This window comes from Halichoerus grypus, chromosome 1 (genome assembly GCF_964656455.1).
Source record: "Halichoerus grypus chromosome 1, mHalGry1.hap1.1, whole genome shotgun sequence".
Classification (NCBI taxonomy): domain Eukaryota; kingdom Metazoa; phylum Chordata; class Mammalia; order Carnivora; family Phocidae; genus Halichoerus; species Halichoerus grypus.
The window spans coordinates 58,348,334-58,372,280 of NC_135712.1; the positions used below are offsets into that span (position 1 = coordinate 58,348,334).

Below are 23,947 nucleotides of genomic sequence, written 5' to 3' on the forward strand. Positions count from 1 at the left end.
TTTTATTAAGATCAGACTTTTTTCAATGTAATCATTGTCCTTAATCCATGGTTCATTTCATTTCTACAGGGGACCAGGTAACTGAAGATTTAAGGAAGCCTAGGATCTTAGAAAAACTGCTTTTTCTGTTTTCTTATTTATAAAATGGATTAATAAGGAATTACTATGGTTTATAGCAATGCACCTTATAAAAAGCCAGTACTTTGGAACTGTTTGTTTTGTTGTTCAAAAGATAAGACACTTCTCTTTTTCCCCAGTCCCAGCACAAACTTCCTGGAACCCATGACCCATGAAGTCTTGTCAGCACTTACACCATCTGAGGGTAGCAGCAATGAAGTAGAAGAAGCAGGTGAGGTTTTCTGCCCACAGTCTAATACCTCTGGCCTATTGGGTCAGTCTTTTTTTTTTCCTGTTTTGTGTTGCCTCTTGAGGACAGAGTGTTTCTCATCCTTTGGCATTAGAAGGGTCTGGCTCTGAGTGGAATCTGGACCAGACAAATTGGTTCTAGTTCAGTTCAGACACTCTTTTAGTCAGAGCTGGTGGTGACCTCTTTCCCTTGGGCTGGCTGTTTGAACCCTCCTTTCCTTCAAGAAAATCTGTTCAACATGTTGGATACAAACCATTTACTATGGGATTTGGAGTCTGAGGCTGCTGTAGAGAACTCCTACTTAGGTTTGGGTGAGGAAAGCCCTGTGTTTATGTCTCTGTCAGTGGTATTACGGCAAATGCCTTGTGATCTGCTATACTGGGCAGTGTTTATCTCACAAAACCCAGAGGGATTCTGTGTCATTCCAACTTTTGAAATAAAGTTGGGAAATAATTTCTCCTTTCCTAATGGTGAATTTGGCCTTATCTTCAAAGAAGGCCTTTGATGTTTGGGACAGGATTATTGGGCAGTAAGAGAAAATCATAGGAGACAGATCAGAGCCAGTAATACAGTCAGCCTCATTTGGTTGCCAGAGAAAATGTTGAGGAAAGTCTCAACTAGTTCTCCTGGTAAGTAACAGGAAAGTACATAACATGGCCTGGGTAAGTAGGGTTGAATAAAAAAAATAACTCAAAAGGAGCTGAGCAGCAGAAAGTATGGCAAAGGAATGTTTATTCTTCTCTAAAATGAGTTTGGACAGCATTGGACAAGATGAGGGTGATGATGTATGTGTAGGCTGGAGCCTTCATCCTTTCGACAAACTTTTATTGGGCACTTGCTGTATGCCTGAGATCAATACCAGAGCCCACACCATCCAGAATTGCATTACTGAAGGGAAGGGAACACTGCAATACAAACTGTAGTGTTAAAGTACTTGGACAGGGTCAATTAAGAAAGGCTTCTTGAGGGAGGAGAGTCAGTATCTCAGACTAAGTCTTAAAGCATAGATGGGACTGGCAGGGCTGAACTGTTCTTTGACTTCTGCCTGTACATGTTCATGATTTTCTCCCTGAAAATTTACTTTTCTTCAGCAGATGATAGACTCAAGTATTCTTGGAACAGGAGATTGCAAGTTCAGAGTACTTTTGTTAATTTTAGGAAAGTTAAAAACTGGAAGTTCTGCATTGAATACAGAATCTCAGAAATTTGAGTCTTAGACAGGATTCTAAAACTAGTTACTGAATAGCTGTCAGTGGGGTCCAGGGGTGGGGAGGAGAAATGTGTAATTTTTTTCTTCTTCCTCATCCATGTCAGATTTCAGCTGAGAATTTTAGAAACAACATGCCTGAATTCAGCTTTTTACCTTTCAGTTTCATTTGCCCTTTGTTCTCTGTGTGCATCAGGTTTGCTAACTCTGAAATCCTTTCCAGAGTAGCCAATGAGGGGACATTTATTTTAGGGACAAATAAAGGTCGCTGGGCTCTCCACTTGCCCAGGAACCTCCTTGGCTGCTGAGAGGTAACTATCACACAGGATGGGAGCTATAGGTAAGAGGAAGAGGGCCTGCGGAGCTGGCTGACTTTGGAGGCCCCCCCACCAAGCAGGGCTGGAATTGGACTCTGGAATAGAGCATTCCCCTACCTCCCCTGGCCCTGCCAATATTTTTCCAGAGTAGTCCCAGCCAGGTGCCTTTACTAGTCTGAGTTTACCTAACATTACAATCACAGCAAGTTTATTAGGTATGGGTCACAGTTAATTGGAGAGGAAAATTGGGGGGTTCTGGCTTTATTACTTTTCTATGAAAGCAGAGGCTGCTCTTAATTATTTCACAGATCATCCCTGCCACTTGACTCTCTTTCTGCCCTTAATGACTATCATCCCACAGTGGTGTTATGCTAGCTCTTCCTTTTTATGTACCTGTGTCCACGTGAGGGGGATTTCATAATGCAGTCAGTCAGCACAGTGAGTCCACAGAAAGCAATGGAAATTCATGGCTGTTTACCTCTGTCATTATGAATGGGAGTTTTGTAGTGAACAAGTTACATAAAAATCTACTGTGGTATAGCCAAGAGTTAGATTCTAATGACTCTTCCAATGTACAGGCCTTCCAAGCACTCACCTGCCACCCTTCCTTGACACCACTCAGGGTCTGCCATTGTGAAGGCTGTGTCCACTCCAGGTGAAAGCCCCACGGTCAGGTGCTTTTCATTCTCTAGCCTTGTGTTGCAGGGATGGAGACTGGATGGTTAGGCCCGGCTCTTGCCTGTCTGGACTGTGGCAGCTTGCCAGCAAGTTTCACTGGGTGGTCTTTGACAATGGGAGAGAGGAGGGGTGGGGGAGCTCAGCTCTCCTGCCCAAAGGGGAACAAGAAGGTTGGCAGCCAATCCCCTGTCACTGAAACACCACAAAGGTCTTGAGCCCTGGTGAAAAAAAAAAAAAATGGAAAGGTTGCTGAGGGTGGTATTGTGAAGGGGTTCATTTTTGTTCCCCCGATTTTATAGACAGAGCCTTGTGTTTATGTGGCGAGGCTCCCTCAAGAGGGTAAGCACACAGGAGGGGCAGGTACTCTTCATCATGGGAGGGGAGAATTACTATTCTCACCCCATCACTCAGGGAATCAGCTGTGGACCTGGAGGGCAGGCTGAGGTCTGGAAAACCCGGTGCCAACAAGGCAGCCCCCCTGCCTCTTCTGTCTTTCTGGTGATGTGCAGAATGATAGCTGCCATTTAATGAGCACCGACTGTGTGCTGGGTCCTGTGCTAAAGCCTACAGGTATTACCCTGCACCCCCCACGTGCCCCTCCATAGTCCTGTGGAGACGGGCAGTATGATCCTGTTCTGCAGATAAGGGGCCAAAGCTTAAAGAATTGTAGTGACTTGTCCTGCCCTCACAGCTGGTAAGTGGCAGAGCCAAGATTTCATCGAAAGACTGCTGACTCCAAAACTCAGGCTTTGCAGGAAGAAAATACCCAGACAATCCCTCCCACTAAGAAGAGTCCTCTTGGCTTGGGGTGGGGGGAGTGGCGGGGAGGACTGTTTCTTTTGCAACTAACAAGTGTACGGGGCCTGTGGGGGCCTTGATGAGACTTGCCTTAAGAGACACGAGCTGACAACTGGGACCACAGCTGGAAGGCTTTGGCCGGCGCAGCAGCCGCACAGGGAAGCCAGGCTGTGTGGCACAGCGTGTGTCAGGCTTTGTAGACAGTTCTGAAAGCCGCCTCCTCCTGGGTCTCATCTCAGAACATGTCTCCTGCCTCTCCCATCTCCGGCACCCCCCTCCCCACCCCCGGACATCATCTGAATTGGCTGGCTGAGTCTCTGCGTCCACTGTAGATGCCGGCTGAATCCACTTGCTCCTCAGGTTTCTGCAAGTCTGATCAAGCAGGTCCTCTGTGCCCTCAGTGGGGAGAGGGGGAGAAGGTGCTTGGCCCAGCAGATACTTTTCCTGGTCAGGAGAAGTGGCAGCTTGCACAGAAAAATAGCCTGGGGAAGGAGGTAAGAGTTTTGACAGGTAACTGCCAGGAGACGGTACCTCGCAGGCAGATACTCACAGGACAGCCCGCAGGAAGAATTCTACAGGCAGTTACCTGCAGGAGAGCGCAACAGACCTCTCCCTCCTGGCTGAGGGCAGTGGTGGAGGCTTGGCTGTGGAGGACTCAGAGCTGCCCTTAGTTCCGTGTCTTTCTGTGGCAAACGTGGACAGCCTGAAGCCAGGGGGTTCTGCTTTGCAGCGAGGAACGACACAGGACACTTGGGCTTAAGAAACAATTATGTGACCAACTAGTTGGGTAACTGAGAGGAGTCACAGAAACTCTCTGGGCCTTTATTTCCCCCTCCCCACAAAGCTGCCTTTCAGAGCACTAGTAGGATGCAGAGAGCTAGCACAGGAGAACGCTTCTGATTTGGACTGTTTCTGCTCTCATCAGAAACCCAAGTCCTCTGGCATCTGTGCTCGCCCAGGATGAGTGAGGAGATAAGACCTGCTAGGGAACTGGCCAGAGGTCAGAGCGTGGCCATATGGGCTGCATCTGCTTCTGCCGTTGTGTCTCTGGTTTCTGAGGGCAGGGGCCTGGACTAGAGGCACTTCATCCTATTGCCAGAAACCCTTTCTGAGCTCCGGACAAGCTGTCTTTCTCCCTCTTGCAGGAAGAGGCAGTGGGGGTGTCTCCGGGTCTGGCGGGAGTTGGGGGAGGAAAAGATCTCATGGCGAGGGGATCCTGGTTAACATTCTTCCTGAGGGAGGGAAGAACAGAGGAGTCTGGGGGAGTGTCTGGAGTGACCCTTCTGAGAGGACAGAGTCTGGGGTGAATCTTACTAGAAAGGTGTTCAGGAGGAAACAGTATTTCGAGGGCCACTCGCAAGTTGGAGATTGTGTGGCATCCTGGTTAAGTGCGGGCTTTGGATCCAGAAAGGCCTGGATTTGCATTGTGGCCTTGCCAGTGCCTAGGTATATGACCTTGGGCTAGTTACCTGGACTCTGAAATCCCAATTTCTTAAGGTTGTTGTAAAGAGAAGCAAGAAATGGCATATAATGCATTTATGAAGCACATGGTGTGCATTCAGGAGAAGGCGGCTGTTGGGAGGAAAGGAAAGAGGAGTAGCGGGAAGTGAGGGTTACTGATGGATTGGACAGCTGGAAGGAGGAATAGGGGGAAGGCTGTGCCGATGGGACCCCCACTGCTCAAGGCTCTGCAGGGATAAAGGAGTGAGCAGATGGGGACAGAGAGGAGCCCACAGTGGGAAAAGCCCTGCCCAGTGCACCCTCAGGTGTCCTCAGACCTGGTCAGTATGAAGAGAATTCCCACCCAGCCTCCTCCTCTGCTTCTTCCCAGTTCAGCATCTTCCATTCTGCCTGTGAGGCCGGAAACCTTGGCGTCAGGTTTGATTCTGTTCTTTCTCTCACACTCCACTTTAAATTGACAAATAATATTGGCTTTACCTTTAAAATACATCCAGAATCCTGCAACTTCTTACCACCCTGGTCTTCCACCACTTCTTCCCCGGACTATGGGACTATCGCAGTAGCTTCCTCAGGGTTCTGCCTGCTTCTGCCCCCACTCCCCTGACCTCCCTGCCCCTAAGTCTGTCCACATTGAGAAGCCAGTTTCAGCTTCCAACGGAGAAGCCAGAGGAGGTCACTTCTCTGCTCAGAACTCTCCAGGGGGTCCTGTTTAATTCAGAGAAAATTCTAAAGCCTTCAGTGCCCTCAGCCCCACCCCTTTCAGCTCTGCCTTCACCTCCCCCCTCCCCTTGGCCTCCTTGCTGCTCCTGCAACTCAGCTAGCTGAGTGACTTCTTTGCCTTCCTTAACTAACCTGAACCTAGCTGCCCTTTATTAATTCGTCATTCTCTCTCCCTTCAGCCTGATTTATTTTCCCTCGGTTATCACCTGCTGACAGGTATCCATTTGTCCATTTGCTTGCTGCCTGCTTCTCCTCCAGAATGAAAGATCCATGAGACCAGGGACTTTTTTTTTTCTCACTGTCTTTCCTGTGCCTCGATTAGAATCTAATATGTAACTGGTGTTCATTTTTACCCCCACTAGTCTGCAGGGCTTTTCTGAATTTCAAAAGAGGTGTGATATGAGTTTCCAACAAAATCAAATAATTACATATGGATTTATAGAAGAAAAATGCGTTCTGGGTATATGTAAATGGGAGTACGTGGGAGAGTGGTGCAGAGAATTCTAATAATATTCGAGCGTCTGGTTCAGAAATGCCAGGGAGCTGTGTGCTAGGCCACGACAGACTAGCCCAGTTCTTCCTTCTTCCTCAAGGTGACTGACTCAGGATGGTCCGTGGGTGTGCCCGCTGTCCCACCTGTAAGGGCGGCCTAAGAGCAGATGCCTGCTCCGGCCCGCCCTCGTCACTCGTGTCAGAGGGGTTTGTGGGGCGTGTACTTTATGCCCAGCACGTGCTAAGCCTGGCTAGGCGCCTTCTCTCATTCCACCGAGTCCCACAGTCTAGTTGTTCACCTGGGATTGCCTCAGTGTGCCTCAACTATCCATTTTGCTGCTCCCTTCGGGTATCACAGTGACCTGAGTTGAATTGGAGCTCTGTTGAATCGAGTTTGGAACCACAAGCCGGGGACATGAGGAACGTGATGCATTCGAGAATAGTTCAGTTCCCCCGACACATGAGGGCCAGGGGGGTGGTGTCAGGCCCCATGCTAGGCACGCAGGCCACAGAGATGGTCTCTGCTGCTGGAGAGCTGACAGCTATGTACAGGGATAGCATGATTGGATGTGTGCCCAGAGGGGGACAGATCTGACTTCAAATTGCCTCTCAGTCACTTCTGACTTGCTTCTAGATTTAGAAGCCGAGGAAGAATAAAAATAGGGCTAAAGATCCCAGGAGGTCTTGTGCTGACAACAAATGTGCCTGAGAAATTATACTACCAAGATCCCAGACCCAACATCTACAGCATCTCAGGAAGCTGAAGGCCTGAGCTTCCTCCTTCAGTTTTTTATTTTTTTTCACTCTTAAAAATGAATAGCTTTTTTTTCTTGCAATTTTCAGTTTACAGAAAAAAATTAAGTAAAAAATACAGAGTTGCCACATACCTCTGACCCCAGGCCTGTTCTCCCCTAGTATTCAGATGTTGGTGCAGTACGTTTGTTACAGTTGTATAGTTGATAAGCCAATATAGATACGTTGTTATTAACTAAAGCACGTGGTTTACATTGACTATCTGTATTATACACTCTATGGGTTTTGACAAATGCATAATAACAACTATTCGCCATTGCAGTACCATACAGAATAATAGCTTCACTGCCTTAAAATTCCCTATGCTCCACTTACTAGGCCCGCTCTCTTTCCGTCCCCCAATCCCTGGCAACCAGCGCTCTTTATTACTGTCTTCATAGTTTTGTCTTTGCCAGACTGTCCTATAGTTGGAACCACACAGTATATAGTGTTTCCAGGTTGGCTTCTTTTACTTGGCAGTCTCCTCCGGTTTTAAACACGGCCTTCTGTCCCCGTCGCCTCCCCCTCCCCCACATGCACACATCCATCTGGAATAAAAGCCCTGTGCTGAGACCCACTTGACCAGAGCCCGCGAGTCCCATTCCTTCATCATCTCCCAGTGAACATGCCTGGCCCCGGTGCTACCGGAGTTTAGCCCAGGCTGGTGAACTGTCGGGAGCTGCCTGTGTTTTGGTTCCACATCTGGAGGTATCAGCTGTGCAGACCTTCCCATCCCATTCCTAACTAGAGACAGGAGGAGCACATGGGGCTGTTTGTCTTCCTCCTCAGTAGTTTGTTTTACTTGCTTTGGAGCCGGAGGAGGAGGGTGGGGAAGTGAGCTTCCCCCAGGCAGGCAGCACTCCTTCACACCCACATCCACTGGCCAGCCACATGTCCCCCAGCCTCTGCAGTCACTGCTGTCAGCCCTGTCCAAGTCCCGGTGGTGTCTGCGCTGAGCCCGGAGAGAGCACTGAGGCCTGTTTTGTGGTCATTTGGGAGGAAGACCAATAGGGAACAGAAAGACTGAGAACATTTTCCCTGCCCAGAAGGGCTTCTTTCCTCAGTCACCCTTGTGAGCCAGGATTCCTTGGGAGCTGGAGGCAGGCACCTCAGTATCCAGTGCACTCACCAGTCACTCCAAACAGGGAGGCCCTCTGGGGGAGTAAGTGCCATGATGATGGATGTTCTAAGGGAAGTGGGAGGAGGGAGCTCCTCAGACCTAGGCCCCAGCTAGGGGAAGGAAAGTGCATGCGAATGGGTCCTGTGGGTCATTCGGTTGAATGAGGCTCAGAAGTTCCAGGAGCTGAGGAAAGGGGGTGTGCAAGGTGCAGAGAGTTACAGTCCTGGGGAAGAGGGACTGAAATTTAGACCCCAGGTTCCATTGCTCCCTGTTTGGAATAAACACAGAGCTCAGGCCAGCTGGTACCTTTGTACTCTGAAGGACGCCAGCCAGGTGTGTCAGAGTTCACTGTGAAGGAGGATGAAGACTCTTTGGCCCCCTTGGAAAGTCAGCTTTTGGATGATGGAAATTCTATGCTGATGGTCCAAGTCCATACCGCCTCCTCCTCCGGTTTTTCTTCTTCATCCAGTCCACCATCCAAGCTGTATCCTGATCAGTGACTCACTAAAGGGCCCCAGGTCACCATACATTGGCTCTGCCTAGTTGTCCCCAGTGCAAGTGGAGACAAATAATACTTGTCCCAGGTTTGCCACTAAAATTGTGAGCGCTATTGTAATGGAGTGTTTAAAGTTCTTCAAGCTCTCTATGGGCAGGTTGTCCTTGACTTTGTGGTTAGTTATGCAATCAGGGTGTAGCCTCCTCGCCCCTTGTCTTCCTGAGTCTAATTTTAGAGCCTAGGAGGCTGTGGCAGTAATTACTGACACTCAACACAGGGGAAGCCTTGGCCCTTGCCTCGGTTTGCCCAAAGAAGCAGACAACAGAAAACTGCTGAGCTGTGTGAGTGTGGGCCCCATGTTCCTTACCAAATCCAGCCTTTACCCCTGTCTCCCTCCTAACATTCCATCCCCACAGGAGATACAGTGAGAGTCCTGAGAGAGAATCCCAGGCCAGCTCCTGTAGGTACATGCCAGGCAGAGTGTGCCTAGGAGCAGGGGCACTTTTCCCGAACCGAGAGATAAATACATGATCTGACAAAGCATTTGGGCTTGTTTTTTTTTCTCCTGATTGGTGTGTGGAAGAAATCTCAGGAAGGCTGATTTTATAAATAGCCTTTACATTTACTAAAATATAAATTTATAAATGTAACGCATTTTTTAAAAAATCACCTTTAGCATAGAGAATGGCATTCTGTGGGGATCATGCCAGGACCTCCCAAGATGTGGTTGCCTGTTAGTATGGGATGCTCAGGGAGGCACAGCACAGGCCTTGTTCGATTTGGGGAGCTTCAGCAAGTGTTGGTAGAAGGAAGTCTCTGGTGCAGTCTGGGTCTTCTCTAGTACTTTCCAGAACAGTATGCAGAAATCAGGGCAGGGTCCCAATTCCACCCACTGCCACTCTACTCCCCTCTTTAGAAAAAGCCAGCCTCCATGGTAGCGGAACAAGGAAGCTCCTTATTAACTAAGGTCTATCTGCTTTCAAAGTCAGAAAGTAAAGAGGAAGAGCATACCCAATTAAGATGGACTCCTAGGCGGGCAGAACTAATTTTCCCCACACGGGAAATTAACAAAAATGCCAGCACCTAACAGCCTTGGTCTGCATGGGGGGGAAGCAGAGAGACCTGTTTCTTTGCATCTCAGCCAAGATGGGGTGTGTTTCCCTGCCCAAGGATGGAGATTCTGACCTGTCTCCCTAGTGTGAAGAATGCCACCCTTTGAGACTCATGATACCTGCAGACTGCCTCTCTTGAGTCACTTACAGCAGAGGCCCCCAAACATGTTAAAACCATCAAATGGTGGCCTTCCAGTTGATCAGTGAACAGATTATTGAGCACTGTGCCTGCTGCCCACAAGACACTTCTAGCCTGGATTATGAGTATCTCTGAAATCGAAACCAGAGGTTGTTTCACATTGAATTGCATCATCCACATTCTCTCATTAGAGAAGTAAGTGCTTGGTCCGAGTAGGTGCTAGATGCTCACCATTATCATCATCATCATCATCATTATTACGTCGGTTTGAGATAAATTGCCGACTTAGAATTCTTTCCTAAGCCAATATTCTTGGCGCATTTGGCTATTTAAAAAGAGTTTTGTCAATTATGGTATGTTGGGAATTTTATAGTAGAGACATGGAGGCCCAGAGAAAAGTGATAGATTCAGAAGTCCAAGCCAGTTTTCTTGATGGTCTTTCACCTGGGCCTCAAGGCCTCTGCACTTGGTTAGTTCTGCAGCCAGAGAAGTTGGGGGTGTGTTGGTGGTGAGATATGCTCAGGGTCCTGGGGAAGGCCCATCCCGGACAGAGAAACCCCAGAAAGGAAACAGAGGGTGTGGGGTGCAGCCAACTAGCTGTGAGTCCCTGCACCAGAGGGCTAGGGGGATAGGCTCTGTAGGTCTCCTCTGGCTATGGCCAGCAGTCCCCTTTCAGAGATGGGGCTGCCTCTTTGGCCCAATACCGGGGAGCCTTTCAAGGTCAAAGAGAACACACCTTCCCCACCAGAACCTGGGCACTCACTGAAACTTGCTTTTGAAAATGCTGTTTGGCTTGACTGAGAGGACATCGGGTAGGTTGGTAGGTGGGTGGGTGGGTGGCATTGGGGTTTTCCTGGAAGTTAGTGTGGGATTGGGAAGGTTTGAGATGTTCTAGTTATCTTTTGAAAAAAACCAGTTTTGTTATTATTTGTTTATTTAAAAACTCTAACACAGAGAAGCAAAAGAATAGTATCATGAACAAATGTAGTAATCGGAAGGGGTACGTGCACCCCAGTGTTTATAGCAGCAATGTCAACAATAGCCAAACTATGGAAAGAGCCAAGATGTCCATCAACAGATGAATGGATAAAGAAGATGTGGTATATATATACAATGGAATATTATGCAGCCATCAAAAAAATGAAATCTTGCCCTTTGCAACGACATGGATGGAACTAGAGGGTATTATGCTAAGTGAAATAAGTCAATAAGAGAAAGGCAGGTATCATATGATCTCACTGATATGAGGAATTTGAGAAATAAGACAGAGGATCATAGGGGAAGGGAGGAAAAAATGAAACAAGATGAAACTAGAGAGGGAGACAAACCATAAGAGACTCTTAATCTCAGGAAACAAACTGAGGGCTGCTGGAGTGGTGGGGGGTGGGATGGATGGGGTGGCTGGGTGATGGACACTGGGGAGGGTATGTGCTATGGTGAGAGCTGTGAATTGTGTAAGACTGACGAATCACAGACCTGTACCTCTGAAACAAGATAGTAGGAAGGGAAAAATGAAGGGAAGGAAATCGGAGGGGGAGATGAACCATGAGAGACTATGGAATCTGAGAAACAAACTGAGGGTTCTAGAGGGGAGGGGAGTGGGGGGATGGGTTAGCCCGGTGATGGGTATTAAGGAGGGCACGTACTGAATGGAGCATGGAGTGTTATACGCAAACAATGAATCATGGATCACTACATCAAAAACTAATGATGTAATGTATGGTGACTAATATAACATAATAAAATTAAAAAAAAATAAAATTAAAAAAAAAGAATAGTATCATGAACCCCATCTACCCATCACCCAGATTCAACAGTTATCAGGACAAAGGGTTTTTTGTTTTGTTTTGTTTTGTTTTTTAATATTGGTTTGTTTTCATTAGTATCTGTGTGCCAGATGGGACAAGGATGGATGCCACAAGGTTGCTCTTTCCAAAAGACGTGTGTGATCCAGTCTCCCCGCCCTCCTCACAGCAGCATAGAGAGGAAAGAACACCAGCCTGGGGCACTCGAGTTTGATTCCCAGTTGTTCCATGGTGCTCTGAGATGTTTCTGTGTTACTCCCTACCCGATGCTGAGCTCTTAGAGAAAGCCTGAACTCTGTCTTTGGATTCTGAAGACCTGGTATTGAATGGGTGTTCAATAAGCATTGATTGACTTGTAAGGCAAGTGATTGCATGAGACAGGGTGGGTTCCATCTGGATAGGTGCAAGTCATATGAGTGCTTAGTTCACCATTGGGGGAGCAGTTCACCCAAAGTGGGCAGATGGTGGGATTCATAGTTGGGTAGGGGGTGATTATCTGAACCCTGGGGGACCCTGAATGGGTAAAGGGTTGGCCTTCATCATTCTAGAGTGAAGGGGCTCCTGCTTTTGCCTAGAAAGAGGGAAAGAAGATTGTAGCAGCACGAGAGAACAGGAGAGAGTGAGACTGGGGCTGCTCTCCGCCTGGCCCCCAGATTCTGGAGCCTGCAGGCTGTGGGTGTGGCGGGGCAGGCTCTGAGAATGAGGCTCCAGCCCCAGACCCATTCCTCTGGGTGGCCACAGACAGCCCACAGGCCGCCTGCACCACCAGGCCTGCGTGTCATTCCAAGTGCTATTTTATTCACTGTGGCGTTGGCAGGGAACAGGGCTCCTTCGAGTGTGGGGGAGGGGGTCCACTTCCAGCCCTTGCAGTGCTGGGCAGCTCCGCTGCTCTGTGCCCCTCTGGGCAGGGCTGGGGACGTTAAAGGAGATGAAATGGGGTGTCGGAGGGGCATGAGGGCAGATGCTGCAAACACTTCCCCCTCAGCTCCGACCCTGGGTGTAGCCAGCAGGGGCCTCAGGCAGGGTAGGCCAAGGCCCACGACAGACCCCAGCCAAAGCCTCCAAGCCCTGCCTTTCATCAGTGACCTGCCCCGCCCGCTCCCTGCCTGGTCTTTTTCAGTTTAAACTTCCAGCCCTGTCCTCCCCTCCCATACACGCATGATGTGTGTGTTAGTGTTTTAATTTTTATTCTTGGCAGAAGTTAAGACACAAAATGGATTTGGAAGGAGATGAAACCAGTCTGGGTATATGTTGGGCAGCAGCAGCTTCATTCCTGGAGTGGGCGGGCCGTGGAGGGGGAGGGGTGGGGTGGGGACCAAGTCTCTAAGGCGAGGGTGGGAGCTATCTCCTCCCCTGCTAGGGACCAAACTGAAAAAGGACCTCTCTGGGGAAGGCCTGAAGCCAGAGGCTAAGCCGTTAACCCTTTGGGACATCGAAAAGACAGTTCCAGTGGAACCAAAGCCCTCTGGTCCAGTATGGTTTTAAGTGGCTGTGGTGGGAGCCTGGCTGGTCAGCACCTGTTCCGCTCCCTGGTGGCCTGTGAGCCCCTGGAGACTGTTCTGCCTTTGTTAAGGGACTCATTGCTGCCATTTCAGGTTTTGATGTGCAAGCACTAAAATGTGCAAGTCTTCTGCTGACCTCCCAGGCCCCAGAAGTAGTGGTGATGGCCCCAGTCTGGCAAGGGTTACTGCGGCCCGAGGACCAGTTTGAACCTCCTTTTCTACGGTGGAGGCCATCTTGGCCCCCAAAGTAGGCGCTCTTTGCAATGGTGGCCTCCCCTTGGGGTTTTATTTCTCTGTGAAGAGGAGAAAACTAGGAATCTGGAAGTCCAGAAAATATTTGAGGAAATGTGAGAGAAGCTTTAAGAAAATGTTTTATTCTTTAAAATGTATTAAGATACTCAGTTTTTGGAATTGAAAAAAAAAGTTTTAGCTTTAAAAATTACACGAATTTCCTTAAAATAATTTAGTAGGTAACATTTTTATACAAAATTCTGCATTTCAGCCATGGCATCCAATGTAACCGAGGCACTTCTGATAGACATTCTGAATCAAAATGGCCCCCAAATCCATGGCAGGGACACCCAGTGGTTCCCAACCTTGGCTGTACGTTACAGTTTCCAGGGAAGAGTTGTGAAATACTGCTGCCTTGGCCCCATCTCCAGAGCGGGGCTTATATTTGTCTGAGGAGCTGCCCAGGGATTGGGGTGTCTTGGTGTCCCCAGATGATTCTTCTGGGCAGCCGGAGTTGGCAATCTTCGGTCTAATGCTTGTGTAAGCACAGAAGGAAGATGAGAGAGGCCAGATTAAGAAGTGGAAGAATTTTATTGTCTCTTGCTACATGCTGGTGCATATAACTTGGATCCAGACTCAAACCACTGCTGCCAACTTTTGGATGGGATTTGGGCACTCAGACCTCAGGACTGACTCTGAGTGCGGTTGGGGACAGCACATCTTTAGGAGTTGAATGCAGAGTGCACTGTGGAATCTGCCAAACCAATCCCTCCCAAAACATAGTAGCCAGTGCATGACTCCAACTCAGACTGACTTTGGTTTTTTCAGCCTTTCTCAATTCCTTCTTTGGAAAACAGCTCATTGTGTATCTGCTTGAAATGACCAAGGACATCAAGACCAACAGTCGGGAAGCAGAAAAGCCGTGGCTTTGAAGTCTTTACTTGAGCAAAATGCTTAATCTCTCTGAGCCTCAATTGCTGCATCTGTAAAATGGGGATGACAATACCACCTACTTCATAGAGTTGCTTAGAGGTTAGACAAGATAATGCATGTACGTTGTCTCACACATAGTAACTCAACGGTCAAGTACTTTCCTTTGATTTATACCAAGATTGATTATTTCTTCTAATTCTAAAGATCTGCCTTAATCCCATATCTCAACAAAACCTGGTATGTTATATTTATTAAATCTCGATGACTTTTAATTACATTTACAGATCAGTTAAATTAAGAAATTTGTAATTTAGGGGGAAAAAAGACTCTTTAGATGTTAATATGCCCAGCATGATAATTTCAGCAAACTGACTTCTTGATGGATACTTTATACAATTTACTAAACAAAGTAATTTCAGATTTGTAAAGGTTAACAGAATATTAAATGTGTTTACATTTTTTTCCATAACACTTGTCCATATAGTATGGAAGCAGCAGATCCTGGAATTAGAGGAGGTGTTCCTTATAAGCCAAAGTTGTTGAATGTTAGAGAATGGACACAGATATCTCTTCAGATATGATAATGGGGCAAAGAGCAGTCTTTTTATGGCCCAACGGGTTGTTGGGAAATGAAGTCCTCAGGCCTATGGGAAGATAAAATAGCAGTGATGACATACTATTTGACATACTAGCCTTTTTTTTTTTTTCCAAATTTGTCTTTTTAATTACAAAAGTGATAACTACATAGCTAACCACTTTGAATATTTCTGAAGTATTTAATGTAAAAAGTACAAATCCCCTAATCTTCAGAGATAAATGATGTTAACATTTAAGTGTCTTATGGCCTCTGAATAGCTATATGCCACATATCATATGCAATTTTTTAAATTACAAAAATGGAATCATGCTGTTTTACAAGTTGCTTTTGGGATATGCTCCAGGAACCTCTTAGGCCAACATTTCCCAAAGTGTATTTGATGAAATTCTCCTCACTAATGGTACTCTGAGAAAAAAGAGTAGTGTGGTCAAATAAGTCCAGGCCTGTGGTTTCGTAAGTCCAGGCCTGTGGTTAAGTAAGTTCAGACTTCAGTGCATACTCTATCCTCCTCTTGGTGATTCACGGTGCCTAACAGCATATTAAAGGCTCTGAAAAGGCCTGCAGTAAAGGAACCTAATTAGTTTTTCTTAACATAGCATTTCCCTAAATTATTTTTGCCACCACATTTTTACATCCAGTAGATTTTTAGAAGTGCCGTTTTAGGCATTCCTCACTAACCTCTCCTCCACCTATTTCCCTCTGCCATCTGTGGTGTACTCTTGTGGGGGTAGGCAGGAAGAAAAGAGCTCATCCCTTCACTTAACCAGCAAAGACTTCTCATGCCCCTCCTGTGTGCCGAGCACTGCAGTCACTGCTGGGGATATGAGAAGGAGCAAGCTAGCAGGCTCTCTGCCCTCGGAGACGTTGGGTTTCCCTCCCACGCTGCGATGGTGTTCGTCATACCAGGATGGCTTGCACCTGGGAATGGCAGCGCTTCAGCAGGGGATCCTCTCTGCAGCTGTTGGAGGCCACGAACAGCAGGCTAGCGTTATCCCCAGCCCCGCTGTTCCTGACCCTTCACGACGCTTCTCCAATTCCCCACGCTTTGCTCCTGCTATAAATAGTGGTGCCTGACCCAGCTGGCGAGCCTCCGTGTGTTTGTTTTCTCCGCGTGTGCCAGGCCTGCACCGGGGCCACTGTGCTTTACAAGTTGGGGAGAACTGACGGGAGATGGGGTCGGGGGCTTCCAGCAGAAGGCAGGGACTGACAGACAGATGGACTGGAGCATGCTTCAAGTCTCCAAATTGGTATTTATTTTAAGTTTTAGGCGGTTTAAAAGAGCTTTGTAATCGAGAAAGAGTGGGGGTGGGCTGCGGACTAAATGTGTATATTTGGGGGTCAGGGAGGTGGTGAAGAAAGTGGGTTTGTATGAGGTCAGATGGGAAAGAAAGTAAACTGTCATGGTTCTACAGCACACTCACCAGCTGGAGCTGACGATGTTTGCTGTGTGAGCAACACGTACGCACACACGTGTGTGGATGCGGGTCTGCCCTAGAGGCTGTGAATGCACATGCCCAGAGCGCGCAGATGGGGCTGTCTGGCGCCCGAGACACCAGCTCTTCTTAACCCTCTTGTTGAAATACTAGGGATAGATCTGCAACAATGATCAGACTAATGAAAGTATTCCTAAAAGTAACCCTAGGGGATTATTCAAATTTATTAAATTGCTGTCATGTATTGAGCAACTATTTTGTACCAGTCATTATGCTAGATGGTTTACTAATGTAATGTGTTTTTTCTTCAACATCCCTGTGTGCGATAGATTTTATTGTCCTACATCAAAGTGGTTCCTTCTAAGTTCAGAGTAAGGGTTTCTGGCTTACAGGAAGGTCTAGGAGAGACCTTGTTCGTGTCACGGTGCAGGCAGATGCCAGCCGAAGAGTGCTGGCTCCTGATCTCCTGTCTTGGCCCTGACTTCAGCAGTTTGGCCCCAAGGCTTAGCTTTTCATGTGAACGCTTCAGATTTTCTGCCAGCACGCATGAGCCTGTTAGGAGTGGTGTGTGTGTTGGTGTTTGGGGGTTGGGGCTGATTTTGCCCAGCATTTGCTTGAATCAACCCTAGAACCACATAGACCGAGAAGCAGCAGCCTGATTGTCACTCATTCTGGGTCACAGAACCTGAGACCCGCTGCAAGTCCTGTGGTGGGTGTGGATATGGGCCTGATGCCATTGGTTGCTTAATCATCAGGAGGAAGGGGCACAGAAAATGATCGCAGGTGACAGCTCAGTTGGAGTTGGTGGTGATTGTCACCTAACAAAGTAAATCAAAGTCTTTTCAACCCCCAGAGCTTCCTAAATGCCCAGCTTCTAAGGAAAAGCTCCCTCCTTGACTAGATGACGACAGTTCTTTCTGATCTTTGCCATGACCTTTCACCTTTGTGTCTCAGGTTGTTATTGGGTCACTCAACAGGTATTTGCTGAATACCTAGAACTGTTTTAGATGCTGATGACACCCTTGTGAATATCTTCACCATTCCTGATCCCTGAAGCCTTTGGTCCAGTAGCCAAGCAGATCGAAAATAGTGTGTTGGTACTTGCCCAGGAGAAGTGCGAGACTCTCTAGGGGAACAAGAGCTGGGTTCCTAACCACTGCCTGACACACAGCGGGTGCCAGGGACATGCCTTGAACAGAAGAGCATTTGCTCGGGTGCTACTTCTCCTCACATTTTCTTCCCCACCTCCTCCTTGGCAAGTCCACCCCCACCCACCTCATGCTTGGATGCTACAACAGGAAGGACCTGTGTCCTGCCTGCCTTCTCCACTGAATAAGAACCACATCCTGGTGGGAGATAGGAACAGGGATATCAGACACTCAAGCATCACCTTCCCCAATTCAAGCAAGCTCTGCTTTTGCAGCGAGAGCACCCTTGGCGGTTCATCAGAGCCAAACTCCAAGGACCAAATAGTCGGGCTTGGAAAAGATCTTGGAAGTTGGTCTTTACAGCTTAGCAAAGATTCGTTGAGTACCTACTATGTGTCCAGAAGGGAGACTTGTAAACAAGTTACGATACAGTGTGAGATGTGACAGTGACAAAGCTGAGGCTTAAGAGATCCTCATTGGCCTCCCTCTGTTAGCTCTAAGCCTCTTTCTTACCTTAACTGATGTACTTTGAGTTCTAGTACATCAGTACATCAGTATGCTGGGAATGAACATGGACCATAGAAAGGGGAACTCTTAGGACTCATGAAAGGGGCTACGTTGGAGGACTGACCTTCTGTGCTGAGCAGGGCCTGAGAGAGAGAGAGCGAGAGAGAGAGTGTGTGTGTGTGTGTGTGTGTGCATGCTCAAGTGTGTGACACATTTCTTTTGTCAGTCCCCTAATGCCTTTGTTAGTGGGTCTGGTTCCTTGCCTGTACTTAGAAAAGTCTCTGGCTTATCTTTGATCTTTGCCTGAGGCCATGATGCATTTTAATTTTGGTATAATAGAAAGATGTTGTCAGAGCTGAAAGTTGACTAGGTTCCAAGCTGTTTAAGGATGGGAGGCTGCCTGTACCCTGTGTCAGTGTGTGGCACCTAGTGGGTACCCAGTGTGGGTTTGCTGACCTGACCCGCATTCTGCCCCAAGCCCGCCCCCAGGACCTGTACTTCTCATCATGAACTTGGGGTTGCCAGCTATACTCCCTGCTCTTCTCAGCATGAACACTAAGTAGAATGCCCTTGCTTGTCTTACTACGCTTCTGAGACAAATCCTGTTACCTTTCTGGAGGATTTGGGGAAGAAGCTATTTCTGCGGACTGAGCAGTGCTTGCTCTCCGGTGCACTTGCTGGCATATTTCCTATTCTTCTCAGGCCTCCATTTCTTTCAGGGGATACTTTCAGATAGAATCGCGTCCCAGCCTTCCCCTGAGCCTGCTTAGGACAGGTAGTAAGGGTTGTGTTTACACACTGATCACTTAAACAGGATCATTTTTCCTTTGTCCTAGGAGATAGGACATTAAGCTGTTAAGATCTGCTTTAAGTGATGTTCAGGCCCTAGGACAGGTTTGTTTATATACCCTGTTCGTGCTGTCTACCCATATTCTAATGAATTCCTTGTAGGTGGGCTCTTTTGTCAACTATGAGCACCAGAAGGTTTGGGAGTGGATGCTCCGGTTTCCTCTCCAGTCGCTACGTTACCATTTCACTTCATTGTTTACTTGTGTGGATACAGGCCTGGCCATAGGCTGTGATTAGAAACAGGTGGATAGGAGCAGGTGGCTTTGTTGTGGCTTTGTTCATTCACTGACAAGGTCAGAGGTGAGCTCCTTTCTCTGACTGGGCTGGGAGTGGGGGTCCGAGGAATCAGGGCAATGTTTTCCTCTCTGTAAACCCTTCTCCATAACTTCTGGTCCCAAATGACCTATTGTCTGATGGGGATCTTTTCCCCTTTCTCTCTGAACATGTAGAGACACTACGGAGAAATTATGATCATTATCGTCATTATCATCATCAAGAGAGTGCAGAGAGAGGGCATAAACAGGGTGAGGGAGAGGTGGTGGGGAGAGGTTATTAGCTTAAGTGATGTAAATGTTGAGTAGAGAATAAGAGGCTAGAAAGCAAGTCTTGCTGGAAACTTGGGAACACTGTAGCACTCTCTGTAGATCTCTTGTCCCACAGGGCTATTGTGAAGTTCTGTAAAATGCTGTATAGAATGTAGGTATTACTGCTTTTTTTCTTTTTATCAACAAAGAATATTTCTCGAACTTCTGAGGCATGTGTGTAGTACAGCAAATTTGCTTAATTTTTTACAGCATAGAAGGAACAAGCAAAGAGACGGTATCACATGTGTCTGGAGTTCTTAAAATGCAACATCTTGAAGTCTTAAAGTACATTAATCTAAAAGCCCACTCGGTGGCAGAGCCACTGTATGAAATTAGACTTCCAGTGAATGGCTTCCATGACACCTGTCCCCCCAAATTATTGCATGATTGCTATGTGCCAGGCTGCTTTCACATGCAGTCTCATTAACTCTTTGTAGCAGCTCAGCAAAGGAGATGTTATCATTTTCATTTTCACAGAGTGTAAATTGAGACTCCGAGATTAAGTAATTTATCCAAAGCTACATTCTACCAGGGGGTAGAAGTGACAGAGCTCGTATCTAAACCCAAGGCTCATGGCTTTTTAGTACCTGATCCTGCTGGGTTTCAACATTGTCACTTAGCAGAAAAGCAAGTCTATAATAAAAATTTGAGATGCCCCCTAAAATCCTCATGTGATAAAGCATCAAGAAGGGTTTGGATAACCTCTCTCTTCATCTGTAAAGTGGGGACAGTAACACTCCCTGGGTTGTGAATATTAAAAGTGACCAGGGTACATGAAGCCCCCAGTACTGGGCTTGGCAAAGAGTAGGAGCTCAACTTATTTAGCTGCCTTTCCCACATCTCTGCTCTCCTCCCCTCCTCCCCTCCTCCCCTCCTCCCCTCCTCCCCTCCTCCCCTCCTTTTCTCCTTTCCTCCTTTCCTCCTCCCCTGCTCCCCTCCTTTCCTCCTTCCCTCCTCCCTCCTCCCCCCTCCCCTCCTCCCCTCTCCCTCCCCCCTCCCCATGCTTTCTCTTCAGGCCCCAACCCATCCTTCTCTTTCTGACGACGCAACAGCTATCTTATTTCTCCTTCTCCCATGCCTTTCTGCCTGTCTCCTTCCACCCTGGCCTCAAGCTTCGTATTGATGCTGGCCAGATAATACCTTTATCTGGTATCCTCACAGTATCCTCCTAGATTAGATTCCTTGCCATTCAGTGGCTGCAGGAAGCCAGAAGTCTCAAGCTTAGTAGGGTGTTTGTTTTGGGAAGAGAGATAAGAAGGAAAACAAAGCAGGTCCTTGAATGAAGCCCCAAGCCATAGGAGCCTCTGCAGAGGCACTGACTTCTGTCCCACAACTTGGCACTCCCCTCCAGGGATGCCCACACTGATCTAAGGGCCATCTGATTTTGAAAAATAAAGGCCATGGTTCTAGTCCTTTGCCCCTAGAAAAACCCCTTTGTTCCACCACTGATAACTGTGCATCTTTCTCTGTGTATTCCTCCTATACGTCCAGGGCCAGATTAACAGTCCTTCTCAATCTCAAATTCCTAATCTGAACAAACCCTTCAGTTTGGCAAACATTGGCTGAGCCCCTGTGATGTGCCAAGGCTTTTCTAGATGCTAGGGTTACCAAGATAAAGTGAACACAACCTTGCCTTCAGGAAGTTTATAGTCTGGGACCAGAGAGTAGAGATCAGAGGCACGTCACAGACACACACGCGCGTCACAGATACACACATAATCAATTACATAAATTATTGTGGAAACGTTATAATAGATGTGCAAAGCGCTGTGGAAACTGGGATGAGGAATAGTCACTGGAGGCATTATACGGTGACACTTGAGGTAAGCTTTGAAGGGTAATTAAGAGTTCCTCTGGTGGAATGAAGGGAGAAGGGGGAGATGGTTCTGGTAGAAGTGAGGGTGTGAAAATGCAGCTTGCCCTGATTTTAGGGCTTGTGAGAGGAAGACCTGGGAAAGGTTGACGGCAGCCCAGTTATAAAGGACCTAGAAGGTTGTGCGAAGGAGTTTGGAACTTATTTAATCATGCTCAGTTGGGGAGCTGTGGAAGGTGGGTCTGTTAGCTCCTTAGCTTGTTTGTTTTTAACCAGCCTCAAAAGGGGAAAAAAAATCACTCCTACTTCCTTCACATTTTCAAATCAGCTGCTTTTGTTTCCTCTTCCTTTCTAGGCCTCAGCCAACTGCTTACATGCTTTTTACAAAATGAGATCTAGGTTTTCTTTACTTAACCTCTTTTACATATTTTTCATGTTGCTACCTGATCTTTATAATTATCATTTTAATGGCTGCATAATAATCTATCAGTTATTATGCTATAATTTATTTAAAGCAGTAAAATGAAAAGAACCAAAAAGTTTTTAGAGTTAGAAGCTGTTCAAATCCTGATTGTGATTTACCATCTGTGTAATCTTGGACAAAATATTTAATCACTCTGAGCTTTAATTTCTTCATTTATAAAATGTGTTGATCATATACCTACCTTACAGGGCCATTGTGAAGAGTATCTCAAATTAGATGAATTATGAATTATGGCCTGGAGGAGGCACTTATTCACTGGGGGGTGGTGGCTGCCCACTTATCATCTTTACTGATTGGTTGAGCTTGATTTTCTAGAAGGAAGGAAGGTGGCAACATGGAGGTGGATTAGATGGGGAGAGGAGAGCTCTAGACCTACAGAGGCCAGCAGTAGTTGCCCCTAGTCCATGTGACTGTTGAGTGCCCAAAATGTGGTCAGTCTGAATTGGGATGTGTAGTAAACATAAAACACTAGGTTGAGAAGACTTAGTATGAAACAGAATATAAAACACCTTGTTAATAATTTTTATATTAATTATACATTAACATTATATTATTTTGGATATATTGTGTTGAAAGATGTTAAAATTATTTTCACTTGATTTTAAAATGTGGCTACTAGAAAACTGTAAATGACATATGGGGCTTGCACAGAGTTCCTCTGGCTGCTTTGAGTCCCTATGACTGATCATATACAGCAAAGACAGGAGGAGTAGTTACATTTGAATATGTGTTTGTATAAGCAGATCGTCAGTGGGTGTCCTCTGAGTGGTAAAATGAAAGGCAAGTATTTGTTCTAGACCAGAGAAGCTGTCCCCATTTTCCTTGAGTTGGCCATTCTGACTGTTAACCATGTCACGCGCAGCAGTGGTGAGAGTACTGGCCAAAGTGCTCATTGCACGGAAGCCTGGGAAGAGCGTGACTTCTCTGCTGAGCTCGCAGAGCGCCTCAGGCCCGCCTGGCAGTGAAGCGCCAGGCGTCCCACTCGCTCTTTCGTGGAGCACTTCTCTGTCACGTGCAGTATGCGGGGATCACACAACTGGGAAAAAGACCACATAGACAAAATGAAATTGGAGGGACAGGCTTCTTCTGTAGGGGGATAGGTGCTCTGCGTCCTGTACAACCCTGCTCAGTTGTGTGTCTTCACCTTGTCTGGTTTAGAGTCCTCAGAGAAGAGGTGTTCTCGCCTTTATGGGGGTAAATGGATTTGAGGCTGAGGCTGGCTTCCGGGTAGCATTTCAGATAACCAAATGCTGTTTAAGTTTTCCAGCCAGGAATTGAAATTGTACCTAGCTCTTAAAATATCCACTGTACCATTTCGTGTAGGGTTGTTGGGTAATAGAGCCTTAAAATCAAGATACAAGATAGAAGCAAAGATAATTTATAACAACTTTTATATATTTTCCTACAGTTGGTCTCCCGTGGGTTGAGCTCAGGAAACCACAGATTTGGGATGCATCTTAATGGGGCAAGAGCAAGGCAAGTGGAAGATAACGAAGTTTGGAGGGCAAAAAGTAACCCACGACAAGCACCAGTATCTGCCGTGCTCTGAGAAGTTTTATCTGACTTAGCCTGCCTGACTTGGTCCTTGGTGGATGCAGATAGCAAAAAGGCCTGGCGACAGATCCTGGCATCACTGTGGCAGGGGCATTGCTGCACCTTTGCCAGGAACATTCTGCTTCTGCTGAAGTACTGTCACCCATCTGAACCCTGACTGTAGTTGTCAGTTGGGTAGAGGGTTTCATGTTCTTGGTCAGCCGTGGTAAAACTATAGGAGCATATATATGTTTCATTCATTTAGCAACCATTTACTGCTCTTTTTCTACATGCCAGACACCATGGGGTTAACGTTTTTCTGTAGGAGAGGACATGAAAGTTTTAATAGCTTTTTTTTTTTTCTATCTGGATTTTAAATTTGTGACTTTTACAGTCACAGAACAAAAAACTTTCTTTCACAACTTACGAAACGGATTCTTTACCGTTTGAGGACTTCTTGTATCCTGGGTACCAATTTTATTTTTTCTGTGAAATTGGGAGAAATGTACTCTTTTCCCCCTCCTACATTCTCTGCCCTCCTTTTAGGCCTTGGGGAAGAATCACCTCTGATCTCTGGGAGCCCCTAATCTCACTCCCAGCAGATACACTTACGACAAGGCTTCATCTGCTAGGCAGCCCACTCCCTCAATGCAGAGGGCCCCGTGTGCCCTGACTGGGCGGTGGCAGACTACAGCTGTCACCTCCTCCTCAGTGCTGGCCAGCCAGAGGAGGAAACTGGCCCCTGTGTGGCAGGCCGGTGGGTCTTCTGCCCCTACAGAGATTTACGTTTGAAATGGTTTCATCCCATTGCACTACCTGTGACTTTTC

At 47.0% G+C, this 23,947-nt stretch overlaps 1 protein-coding gene across 8 annotated transcripts in view; it reads left to right on the top strand.

Annotated features, from left to right (window-relative positions):
• BOC (BOC cell adhesion associated, oncogene regulated) overlaps nt 1-23,947 on the top strand; it is a 71,031-nt gene that overhangs the window by 4,405 nt on the left and 42,679 nt on the right. For all 8 annotated transcript variants that reach the window (XM_078066107.1, XM_078066097.1, XM_036107182.2 and 5 more), the window contains one exon: nt 258-349. The gene's annotated coding sequence lies outside the window, so the exon portion shown is untranslated. The remainder of the gene's footprint in view (nt 1-257; nt 350-23,947) is intronic.